The 13,032-nt window shown below is 45.9% G+C and overlaps 1 pseudogene; it reads left to right on the forward strand.

Moving 5' to 3' along the window:
- The first annotated feature begins 3,120 nt into the window (after positions 1-3,120).
- On the forward strand, positions 3,121-5,403 carry LOC126024590 (28S ribosomal protein S15, mitochondrial-like; annotated as a pseudogene).
- Positions 5,404-13,032: the final 7,629 nt, after the last annotated feature.

The raw sequence follows: 13,032 nt of genomic DNA on the forward strand, positions 1-13,032 counted from the left end.
TGTCCTGAGAAGGCACCTCAACAGCAGACTCTGCCCAAGATCCGAGTGGACATTAACAGTTTGACATCTCTGTTAGATACTCAGCAGAAGGCGGGCAGCAGCACAGTACTCCAAAGGCAGAGAGACAGTGAAGAGGAACTACTTGATGACAGCACTCACTCGAGCTCTGCTGCTGCACGTTTTGCCTGCTAATCTGGTAAATTCTATACTTAAAACATAGTTGATTTGGGTTTCCTGTCATTTGGCATCAGAAGAATCTCAGTTGACAGAGAGCATGATGTCATTTGGTTTTCTAAGTATATTTCAGTATGTACATTCATCTAAATTTGCTCATCTTCTTTGTCTATGTCTTCTATGTCTATCTTCTTTGACTAAATATGACTAAGTAATATACATTCATCTAAATTTACTCATCTGGGCCGGAGAGATAGCATGGAGGTAGGACATTTGCCTTGCATTCAAAGGATGGTGGTTCGAATCCCGGCATCCTATATGGTCCCCCAAGCCTACCAGGAGTGATTTCTGAGTGTAGAGCCAGGAGAAATCCCTGAGCACTGCTGGCTGTGACCCAAAAACCAAAAAAAGATTTTTTTACTCATCTTTTTCAACTCAAAGGCTATTTTAGTCCTCTACAAATAGTTGTTAGCACTGTGCTGCATCTATACACATTTGAAGTCCAGTTTGCAGGTAAGTCATGCAGAAACGATGGGGTTGTAGCAGGGTGTTTGTAGGAAAAACAACACCTAGCTGAGGGGGAGGGTTTAAGATGTTAAAGACACAAACTAAATCAGACCAGCCACTTTTTGTTTTAGTTTGCATCTATGGTTTCTAAATATTTTAGCATAAACTTCTGGATCGTATTTCTGGGTGTCTATTCAAATATATCATGGATTAGATATCAAAATTGATATCCATTGGTGGTAGGAAGTTGAAGGGGGGGTGTTCTTTTTATGACTGAAATCCAACTACAAACATGTTTGTAATCATAGTGTTGAAATAATGATGTTATTTTTACAAATTTGATGTCCACATTCAAAGATAAGACAGAGCAGGCCAGATAGAACCATGGGTAGGGCACTTCCCTTGCACCCAGCTGGCCTGGGGTTGGCCCTGGTACCCACTATGGTCCCCAAGCCCCACTAGGAGTAATCACTGTGTGAGAGCCAGGAGTACTACTGCCTGGTGTGGCCTACCCCACCCAACCCCAAAATAAGGAAATATGAAAAGCTGCACATTGATTTTAGCATGATTTTAACCCCGGTTTGGGTGATTGATACTCCTTGACATTTACCCCTCCTCTCTCTAGCTGTGCTCACCAATCGTCCTGAATTTGGGGCTCACTGGAAATGCGGGGGTGGGGAGCTACCAGGGAAGGCCTGGGGTAAATAAGGACGACAGCCACACAACGTGTAGAAATCAATAAGCTTGATAAGAGGAGTCGAGGTGCCACAAACAGGCTGAACATCTGTCAGGCAAACAAAAGCCACAGAGAGGAACAAAGGCAAGGGATTATCTTCACTCGGGCTCTCAGTGAGGCCCAGCAGGAGACACCCACGCCCCTCAGCCGCCTGCCTTCCTTCAGACACTGGACATCCTTGGAGGGCCCGAGTGCAGCCAGGAAAGCCCAGCAGCCTGCACAGCACAAAGGCAGAAGGGAGAAAGAATCAAAGTGCAGATGGAAAGTTCTGACAAACGGTCCTGACCAACTTTCCCACGTGGTCACGGAATGGGGGTGAAAATTTCCATAGAACCATTTTGTTTGCAGGTGAGACTCATCGACCCACAGAAGTTATAGATCCAGCTCATTAAACACTTTCTATTTTCTACCCTTAACACCACAAGCTGGGGGGAGGGTGGCGAGCAGAGTCGTGGGTGGCTGTCTGAGAGGGGAACAGAGCTCCAGAACCACTCAGGGCTGCAATCTCACTGACCAAGTGGCAGTAGATAAATAAGCCCACTTGGCCAACAGTTTCTCTCATGGCCACATGTCCCCACACCAAGCCCGGGGCCCATGCCCCACTCCTCAACTTGGGAGGCACTGGTATCCCCAAACAAGGGTCCGTCTACTTGGACCCAAGTCATAGCCCTTCTCCGGCACGTGGCTGACTGGACTACATCTACAAACCTGCTGACAAGATATCTCCAAGCAACACTAGGGGAGGGGGTAGCTTTGCTGGTCAAGCAGTCTCAGCTCCAGTGATGTTCCCACGGGCTCTCATTTTCCTCCCTTCAAGCTCCCTCCTCTGTAACTGTGCTGCTCCTTTAGAAGTCACATCCCCTCCTGATGACCGTGACATGATGAGTCACTTCAGCCCTCCATGCTACCTATGCTCTATAAATTCTATAAATTCAGACAGCCTCGTGATATGGCCACTCTTGGGGGCCCAACCAGGCACGAGATCCATCCGCTGGAAGGGCTTCCAACCCTCATTCCTGGGAGACCAGCCCAGTGAACCCCTTGATTATTTTAAAGTGCTGCTTGCCAGTGTGGTGTGGTGTGGATGGCAGACTCACAAGTCCCCCAGCTGCAGAGCACCCTTCCACTCACGCTGTTTGTTGTGCTGTGCTGTAGGCTGTTGTTGTAGACTGTCGTTATCCTTGCCTCTCTGTATTGTATTGTCTTGTGTATATTCGGTGTTCTGCTCACTTGACCTTATTTCTCTTTAGATGTGTCTCCCTCTCCTCCAAGTAGAGAAACATTTTCTAGTTTCCAAGGCATTCTTCCAGCCTCCACATCACTGAGTCAGGGGTCAGAAAGGGATGAGGTACAGGAAATGCTCAGTGTGGCCCCAACACTAGGGGAACTCTAGCTTCAGGCCCTCTACAACTCATGGGGTTTTGCTCCTATCTTGGTCGGCAGTCCTCAGAGGTGTCAGGTGGCTTTAAATGGTCTTTAGCTCTCTCCGTGAGGTGCTTGAGTGGCCCAGGTAGGGGATCAAAGTGGCTCAGATCAAAATGGCTCTGGGAAGACGCACACAGCCATGGGTGCACAGGAAAGACCTGTCTCTGCTCCTCCTTAGAGCTTCAGCAGGGTTCTCTTAATTAGGTTTTCTGACTAAACATAGATTTCAGTTAACCCGTAAGTCAAACCTTTTCAAAAGACTCTCTGACGCGAAGATAATGTGGACCTGCTGCAACATCAGAGCAGAGGAAGCTCAGCATGCCCAGACGCTCCCCAGCTCTTGGCACCTGTCACCCCATAGGCCATTCCTGTGGGCCTTCTCAGGGCCCACATCCCTCCTTAGCGTGTCTCCCAAGACCTCCCCTCTTCAGGCTGTGAGGGGTCTGAGCCTCCTGCAGGAGCAGGTGTGACAGATGGAGTGTAAAGACTCGTCACCTCCAAGTGTGGTGACGCTCTCTTCCAGAGGGACCCTGTGCCACCTGAGGTCCCAGAAGCACTATCACATGAGACTTGCTGGCAGGGGAGAGCCTCCACAGAGCCTGCCAGAACTGGAACAGGAAAGGCGTTTTGTTAGACGCTTCAGCTGGTGATTTAAGTGTGGCCCACAGCTGCCAGTGAAGCTATCTCCAAAAATAGTCCCAACACAAAATAGGAAAGAGAATGGCAGAGGTGACAATGAGACTAGTAGGAACCCACTGGTCCTGCTAAGTCATCATGGTGGCACCGTGTAATACAGCCAGTCCCCTAAAGCCACAGTGGACGGGGCGCGACCCCAGGTTAAAGGTCACCATCCTGAGGGTAATGTGCTGGGCGCTTAGATGGATTCAACCTCCATGCTGGCTGACATCCCCAGCTTTGGGTGGCTTGGCAGTCTGTGCCAGGCTTTCTGCCCACAGAGTCCTCCTCTCACATTCACAAGGTCTCTCCCTCCAGATGCCCATGGACATGACCTCCAGAAGCTAAAACCACTCAGACAAGATGCTGACCCAGTCCCTTCCACACCGCTCAAGGACTATCAGAACATTCCTGGAGCTGACAAGTTTGATGATGTCACAAAAAACTCTTGTCTTTGGAAATGGCCAGCAAGAAAGAAAAGCTGTAGCTGGAGAGATAGCACAGCGGTAGGGCATTTGCCTTGCAACCTGCTGATCCAGGACGAACCTGGGTTCGATCCCTGGCACCCCAAATGGTCCCCAAGCCTGCTAGGAATGATATCTGAGCGCAGAGCCAGGAGTAACCCCTGAGTGCCGCCGCTAGGTGTGGCCCTAAAACCAAAACTAATTAAATAAACTAAAGAAAAAAAAGAAGAAAAGAAAAGGAGAAGAAAAGAAGAAGAAAAGAAAAAGGAGAAGAGAAGAAGAAGAAGAAGAAGAAGAAGAAGAAGAAGAAGAAGAAGAAGAAGAAAAGAAAAAAGAAAAGAAAAAAGAAAAGAAAGAAAAGATAAAACTCAAGAAAGAGCAACTGATGCACAAGGTCGTGGCCAACCCTGAAGATGAAACCTCCCTGGAGTCTAGAATTGTTGCCTTGCCTGCCAAGATCCAAAGTTATGAAGAAAAAAAATGAAGAAATATCAAAAGGACAAAGCCCACAAGTACTATCTACTGATGAGCATTGACCAGAGGGGGAAAAAGAAAAGATGCTCCAAAGCCACTGGATCATCAACTACGAGGTTTTGGAAAAGATGTGCAAGGAACTGGGGATCAAGTACACTTTTCCCTTCTCTCAGTCCTCTCGGAATGCCCACCATCGCTGGGTGACCAAGAAGACACTGTGCATTGGGTTTTTCAGGAAAATCAGATGCTAAAGAAGAAAAGAAGGGCTTTGAAAGCTGTAGCAGTAAGCCCAGAAACAAAAACCGAGGAAGGTGGCCCAAAAACTAGCTAAATAACTAAGTAAATAAATAAATAAAATATGCCAGAAGCTACTTGAATTTTGTATACTCCTGGTTTATTGTCTATTATATAAATATGTATATATTGTGACTCAGGAATTTAATATCTATCAATAAACTTCATTTTAAAAAATAAAGACAAACTGAGGAGGCCAAAGAGCCCTTCCAAAGCTGAACCCAGGGCAGTTCAAGAGAACCAGTAAAATCTGGTGAAGTTGAAAAAAAAAAAAAAAGGACTGTTCCCGTGAACTGAGTAGATAACCGTATTGGCCGAACTTGAGCATGGGAAACAGTGACTAAGACAGGTGAAAAAACCATGAAGAAAAATCATAACAGGAGCAAAAAGGATGCTTCGCTAGTAGACTAGATCATCTGGGAATTAAATGTGTTGCTGGAAAAAGCAAATGTTATCTGCTATTTATTATCACAGAGCAGGGCAGCAGGACAGGGTCAAAAACCGAATGACAGCAACCTTGGAAAGGAGGGCATTGGCCTGAGGAAAACTGAAGGATTTACTGCAGAGGCCAGGAGGTGGGAGCCTCCTGTACCCCATTGCACCTTGCCTCATCCCCAGGCCCATGGAAAGAAAGCCTGTCCAGTCAAAAACTGAAGTTTGTCTAACCTTGGCACACAGTGGAATTACCCTCAGTTAGTTGTAAAGTGACTGCTAGATGTGGATCTGATTTACTCATATGAGCAGTTTTAACACCACATAACCAAGTTGCTACGTGGTTGAAAGTTTGAACTATGGGGCCGGGCGGTGGCGCTGGAGGTAAGGTGCCTGCCTTGCCTGCGCTAGCCTAGGACGGACCGCGGTTCGATCCCCCGGCGTCCCATATGGTCCCCCAAGAAGCCAGGAGCAACTTCTGAGCGCATAGCCAGGAGTAACCCCTGAGCGTCACAGGGTGTGGCCCAAAAAAATCAAAAAAAAAAAAAAAAAAAAAGAAAGTTTGAACTAAATATCATGAAGACTCTAAAGTACCTACAATTTATTGAAAATTGTGTGTGTGTGTGTGTGTGTGTGTGTGTGTGTGTGTGTGTGTGTGTGTGTGTGTGTGGCCAGAACAACAGCTTAGCAGGAAGGGCATTTATTTACCTTGCATGCTGCCAACCCATGTTCCATCCCTGTCATCCTGATGGTTCTCCATCAGAAGTAATTTCTGAGCCTGTCAGGAGTGATTTCTGATACAGAGCCAGGAGTAACTTCTGAGCACTGCCAGGTGTGCCCAAAAACAAACAAACAAATGGTGTGTATTTTGGGCCACACCCTGCAGTGTTCTGGGGCAATTCCTGTCTCTGGACTTAGAAATCACTCCTGGTGGTGTTCAGGGGGTCATATGGGGCACCAAAGATCAAACTCAGGTTGGTCACATGCACAGTGCCTTATCTACTGTGCTATCATTCTAGCTCATAACCATCAATTTTAAAGAAAAGTCAGGAAATAGAAGCTGCAACGTTTAATCATTAATACATTGAAGGAACTATATGGAAAACCAGGGGGCTTCTTTAAATTCTAAATGAGAAAAGAATATGCTGCACTCCTGATTTGAATTAACTTAATTTTGATCTCTTTCAGACAACAAAGAAAACTTGAACATAGTTTGGATATTTTATCTTGAGGAATTATAGTTTACTGATAAAATAGGGTTGAATTATTGAATGTATAATCAGAATACTGTACCCACATTTTAAAACAGGGTCTTAAATTTTAGGGGACTGAAATTTTCAGGTGCAATGATAGGATTTCTGATGTTTCTTCAAAATAATTTGGTGTAATGAGAGGAGTGAAATAAGATTGAATGAGAAGATTTTGATGGGCATGAAGTGTACAGGGTTCATACATTGCTTCTCAATTTGTTTGCATTTGAAATCCTCCATAATAAAATGTATGCATGACATGTTTGTAATCATAGTGCTTAAATAAAGACATTACTCAAAAATTAAAATGTATGCATGAATGTAAGCATGCATGAAACAGTGAAATTCAAGGGGGGAAATGTCATTCCTGGTAATAAACCCAAGCATGCTGACACTTGAAATGATAAAGTGAGGCAAGCACGTGTAGCTCAGGGCTGTCGCATGTGTCTTCCATGTGTGAGGCCCTGGGTCCAATCCCTAGAGTCCCTCCCCCAAATCCAGATGGAGAACAGAGCTAAGACCTTGCCCTTTAGGAAACTGCAAGGCTGAGAATAAACACATCAGATCTCATGGTCACATCAGCTGTTGGAGCCAGAGCCACAGAAGCAGCTGGCTGCAGTCCGTGCCAGCCTCAGGCAGCAGAAAGCGGCCCCCGTGGTCTCCACTGTGAAATTCAGAAAACTAGGAAAGATACAAAGTCATATGTTCATTAAGGTCAGAAGAAAAGATTGGGGCCAGAGCAATAGTACAGCGGTAGAGTGTTTCCCTTGAATGAGGCCAACTCCAAAAGGACCCAGATTCAATCCCCAGCATTCCAGATGGTCTCCCAAGCTTGCCAGGAGTGATTTCTGAGAGCAGAGCCAAGTGTGACCCACAAACACAAAAATACAAGATTACATGCCTCAAACCAACACCAAACTTCCTGAGAAGTCTTGACTGACATGCTTTCCTCCAATGTGTGAGAACCATAGAACAAGGCACTTGTTTCTTGGTTCTATTCCCCAGTGGGGGTGGGGTGTTCCCAAGCAGCATTCGGGGGCAAGGGTGCTACTAGGCCCAACTCTGGACCTATTGATTCAGTGCTTGAGTGCAGCAATGCTAGGGGATACCAGGGCTATCCTTAATGGTGTGCAGGGGACAAGTGGCACTGGGCATCAACCAAACCTTCAAGCACGCCACTCATGGGCTAGGTCCCTGGTCTCCTTCTTTCTCATTTATGAAGTGTGGACTTTTGGCTGATAGACTAGGGGTTAAAGTGCTTGAAAACACAGTTCAAATCCCTGGCACCATATTTGGTCTCCTGAGCATTACTGGAGTGATCCCTGAGCAGTCAGAGCAAGTGCTCAGCACCTCTGGTTGTGGTCCCAGCACACACACACAGACACACACCAAAAGAAATAGTGTCAACTTGATATTACTCCAAGTTTCCAATTATATATTATATAATTATATATATTATATAGGGGGTACTGGAGTGATAGCATAGGGTGAGCGTGTTTACCTTGCACACAGTTGACTGGGTTTGATCCTCGGCATCCCATATGGTTGCCCAAGCCAGCTAGGAGTGATTCTTGAGTGCAGAGCCAGGAGTAACCACCAAAACAAAGTGGTCCCAAACTATCATTTTCCTTGCCATTCTTCCTTAATTCTCTGTTTGGGAAACATAACTATTTTAATGTCTAGGGAAACTTTGCACCCTTCAATATGGTCTTCCTTATTAGAATTTTGTATTGTATTCTAAAAGTCAAAACTTCAGTCTTACATAAAGCCAGAGAAAAGTCAGAATATTCTGGGATTTTGTCCATATAAAACAGATTTGGTAGACATATGTCTAAGAAGCCTGTTTCCAGTTTCACAATTCAACAAATCATCAGGTTATATTCTGAATTGTCTTGACTTATTTTGTTTTGGGGTCACACCTAGTAGTTAGTGTTCAAGGGTTACTTCCAGAGGTGTTCAGAGACTGAACAGAGATTGCTGGTAATTGAATCCTGGCTGCTTACATGTTCTAGAGCCATGCCCAGTCCCTGTTCATCCATCTTCAAAGGTACTAGACTTGTCAGCAGCCTCCTTCTCCCAGCACTGTCACATTTACACACCCCAAACACTTGTGGCTTATGAAAAAGTCATTTCTTTATTACTTGCAGAGCAGGATCTAGTCAGATAAGATCAACCTGGCTGACTGAAAGTGAGGTACTTTTTTCACACACTGATTTTTCACAAACTCAAACCAAGTTACCAGTAAGGTTTTAAAAATTAAGTTGATTATGGGGCTATACTCATAAAATAGTGTAGTAGGGGCCGGAGAGATAGCATGGGGGTAAAGCGTTTGCCTTTCATGCAGGAGGTCATCGGTTTGAATCCCGGCATCCCATATGGTCCCCCGTGCCTGCCAGGAGCAATTTCTGAGCCTGGAGCCAGGAATAACCCCTGAGCACTGCCGGGTGTGACCCAAAAACCACAAAAAAACAAAATAAAATAGTGTAGGCTTTTCTTTCATGTTCTCTCACGCCCGTGTTCTCTCTTGAACATGTCTTTGTCTCTTTGCTTGCTAACTGGATGGCTGGTTTGCCCTTTCAATTAAAACTTTTGTTCTTGGGGCCAGAGAGATGGCATGGAGGTAAGGCATGCCTTGCATGCATAAGGACTGTGGTTCAAATCCCAACATCCCATATGGTCCCCTGAGCTTGCCAGGAGCAATTTCTGAGTGTAGAGCCAGGAGTAACCCCTGAGCACTGGGTATGACCCAAAAAACAAAACAAAAAACAAACAGAAAAAAACTTGTGTTCTCGGGGCTGGACAGGTAGCACAGTGGTAGGGTGTTTGCCTTGCATGCAGTCAACTCAGAATGGATGGTGGTTCAAATTCTGGTAAATCCCTGCCAGGAGTGACTTCTGAGCACAGATCCAGGAGTAACCCCTGAGTGCCACCGGGTGTGACCCCAAAACAAAACCCAAAAAACACAAAAACTTGTCTTCTCAGGACCTGAGGGATAGCACAGTGGGAAGAGTGTTTGCCTTGCATGTGGCCAACCTAAATTCAATCCCCATTGTCCCATATTGTCCCCTGAGCCTGCCAGGAGTAACCTCTAAGCACAGAATAGTAGTAACCCCAGAGGTTCTCTGGGTGTGGCTCTCTCCCTCTCTCTCCCTCCCTCTCTCTCCCTCCCTCTCTCTCTCCCACTCTCTCTCTCTCTTTCTCTCTCTCTCTCTCTCCCCCCATCTCTCTCTCCCCCTCTCTCTCCTTTTCCCACTCTGGTAAAGCCTGTATTCCCTCTTGAATGGATTCCTCTCTTTCCACTCATGTCTAAGTACATCGTTCAATTTTAAAGGTATTTTTAAAAAAGATCGGTCCTTTTGGAAGCATGCAAAACTGTGGAGTTATAAATTTATAGAGCTTTGTTTTAGTCAAAATTCCTTATAAAGAAAACCACTCACGGCCAGAGTGATAGCACGGTGGGGGAGGGTGTCTGCCTTGCATACAGCAGACCAGAGTCTGATCCCAGCCTGTCCTGGAGCCTGCCAGGTGTGATTCCCAAGTGTAGAGCCAGAATAACTCCTGAGTGACACAAGGTGTGGTCCCCCAAACAAAACAAAACAAAACTCATTCTGGGGCTGGAGCGATAGCATAGTTGTAAGATGTTTGCCTTGCACACAGACAACCTGGGATGAACCTGGGTTTGATCCCTGAGCCTGCCAGGAGTAATTTGTTTCATTTTTTTCTTTCTTTTCTTTTCTTTTCTTTTTTTTTTTTTTGGTTTTTGGTTCACACCCAGCAGTGCTCAGGGCTTACTCTTGGCTCTATGCTCAGAAATCGCCCCTGGCAGGCTCAGGGGACCATATGGGATGCCGGGATTCGAACCTCCATCCTTCTGCATGCCTTACCTCCATGCTATCTCTCCGGCCCCAGGAGTGATTTCTGAGCTCAGAGCCAGGAGTAACACCTAAAACTGTAGGGTGTGGCCCAAACAACAACAACAACAACAACAATAACAACAACTCAATACAACAAAAATAACTCATTCTGGGCTCCCTCTCTATATTAAATAAAATGTTTTCTTTCTGCATTATCAGACTCATATTTTGCACACTTCTACCATGTTTTTCCAACAATTTTGTATTGCCGAGTTTATTGTGGTGGTCAACACTGATATTTCGTACTTTCCCAAGGATTTCACAGAGGCCTCTTTACTGACTATGTAAGAATCGACACAAGTAGTTACTCAATGGTATCCAATAGACAGTGACACATATATGGGCCTGTGGTGTTTGCCAATGTGTAGACCAGTGGAGGCTACAGGTTGAGACTCACTGGTGTGTCTGTCATGGGTGGCATACAGCTTGAGTGTTTCTTAGAACAAGTTTCTGTATTTAAGCAAAGCATAACTATATTATACACACTGCTTAGTTGTTCCCAAACAGCAGGACATATAAGGAATTGAAACAAAGATGAGATTTTTATTGGAGCCAGAGCCATGGTACAGTGGATAGGGTGCTTGCTTTGCAATGGGACCAGCCCAGGTTCAATCACTGCCATCCCATATGGTCCTATTAGCCTCCAGGAGTGATTCCTGAGAGCAAAACCAGGACTAAGAGGAGTAAGCTCTGAGCACCACTGAGTGTGGTGCCAAAAAACTAATAATTTTTTAAAGACATATTTTTTTTTTTTTTTTTGTTTTTTTTTTTTTTTTGGTTGTTGGGCCATACCCGGCGGTGCTCAGGAGTTACTCCTGGCTGTCTGCTCAGAAATAGCTCCTGGCAGGCACGGGGGACCATATGGGACACCGGGATTCGAACCAACCACCTTTGGTCCTGGATGGGCTGCTTGCAAGGCAAACGCCGCTGTGCCATCTCTCCGGGCCCTAAAGACATGTTTTAAAATATAGATTGTGTTTGTCAGGTTCCTCTGGCAAGAGCACTAATCAGTGAGTTAACGAGGACCATGTTCTAGTCATTTTCTCAGAGAGAATCACCTCAGTTGAGTAAGAATAGTATTGGGGAGCCCTGTCCTCTCTGAGGCAGAGCACAGCAGTCACAAAGCTCTTGGTGGCATTTCTAGAGCTGCATCCTTAGACCATTATGAAGTCAAAATTCTTTGAAAGGAACTCTACTGAAGCATAGGAAATTAAAAAGATGACACTAACATAAGCAAAGGAGAGAGAGAGAGAGAGAGAAAGAGAGAGAGAGAGAGAGAGAGAGAAAGAGAGAGAGAGAGAGAAAGAGAGAGTTGCACAACAAAATGAATGCAGTGTTGGAGTCAGAGCGGTGGTGCAAGCCATAAGGCATCTGCCTTGAGCATGCTAGCCTAGGATGGACAGCGGTTTAATCCCCTGGAGTCCTATTTGGTCCCCCAAGCCAGGAGTGATTTCTGAGTGCATAGCCAGTAGTAACCCCTGAGCATCACTGGGTGTGGCTGAAAAACAAAAACAAAAGCAAAAAATGAATGCAGTGTTGGGCAGAAGCAATAGTTCATGGGAAGGGAAAGGGAATCTGCCTTGCACCACCAGGAATGAACGCTGAGTGCAGAGCCAGGCAAACCACTGAGCACTGCTGTGTATGGCCCCAAGTTCCCAAAAACTAACCAAGAGAAAAATAACACAAACCAATGGAAAAATAAATACCACCACCACAGAGTCAATCTTAGCTGTGTTCCTGTTTAGCAGCTTGAGCAAACCGTGCCAAGTGCTAACAAAGTGCTTCTCCTCAGAAACATTCCATGTTTTAGTGTTTTGTTTTGTTTTGTTTTGTTTTTTGGTCACACCCAGCAGCGCTCAGGGGTTTCTCCTGGCTCTATGCTCAGAAATCGCTCCTAGGGGGGCCAGTGCAGTGGTGCTAGCCTAGGACGGACCGTGGTTCTATCCCCCGGTGTCCCATATGGTCCCCCAAGCCAGGAGCAACTTCTGAGCGCATAGCCAGGAGTAACACCTGAGCGTTACCGGGTGTGGTCAAAAACAAAAACAAAAACAAAAAATAAAAATAAAAATAAATCGCTCCTAGCAGGCACGGGGGACCATATGGGATGCCGGGATTTGAACCACCGTCCTTCTGCATGCAAGGCAAACACTCTACCTCAGTGCTATCTCTCTGGCCCCCCATTTTTTAGTTTTTGCTTTTGGGACACATCTGGGGCTACTCAAGGCTCAATGCTCAAGGCCTACTCCCTGAAGTACTCAGGGGACATGTGGCACTGAGACCTCACATCTATGAGGCAACCACTGGATGATCACTCAGTCGAGTCGCATCCCAGGTCCCCCTTTTTTTGGTTTGTGGATCACACCCTGTTGTGCTTGAGTGCACAGGATGCCCCACAGTGAACAGGGACCATGTGGCTGCTGGGGTTCAGACCTGAGCCTCCTGCTGGGTTCCAAACCTGCTCCTCCTTCCTTCTCACCTTTCTTCCCTCCTTCCTTCTGGACCCCACGAGTTTCTCTTGCAGGATAGGCTTGACTTCTTTTGCTGGCTTGTCTTCTTCCCACTTCATTACGAGGCTGACCAGAGATTGAATGGATCCTCAATGTGTCCTGAACAGGGTTGACCGCTGTACTCAGGTTCTCTCCTGAGAGAGAACCAAGTGCAGTACCAGGAAAATCAACCTGTCTGGC

This window comes from Suncus etruscus, chromosome 12, assembly GCF_024139225.1.
Source record: "Suncus etruscus isolate mSunEtr1 chromosome 12, mSunEtr1.pri.cur, whole genome shotgun sequence".
Classification (NCBI taxonomy): Eukaryota; Metazoa; Chordata; class Mammalia; order Eulipotyphla; family Soricidae; genus Suncus; species Suncus etruscus.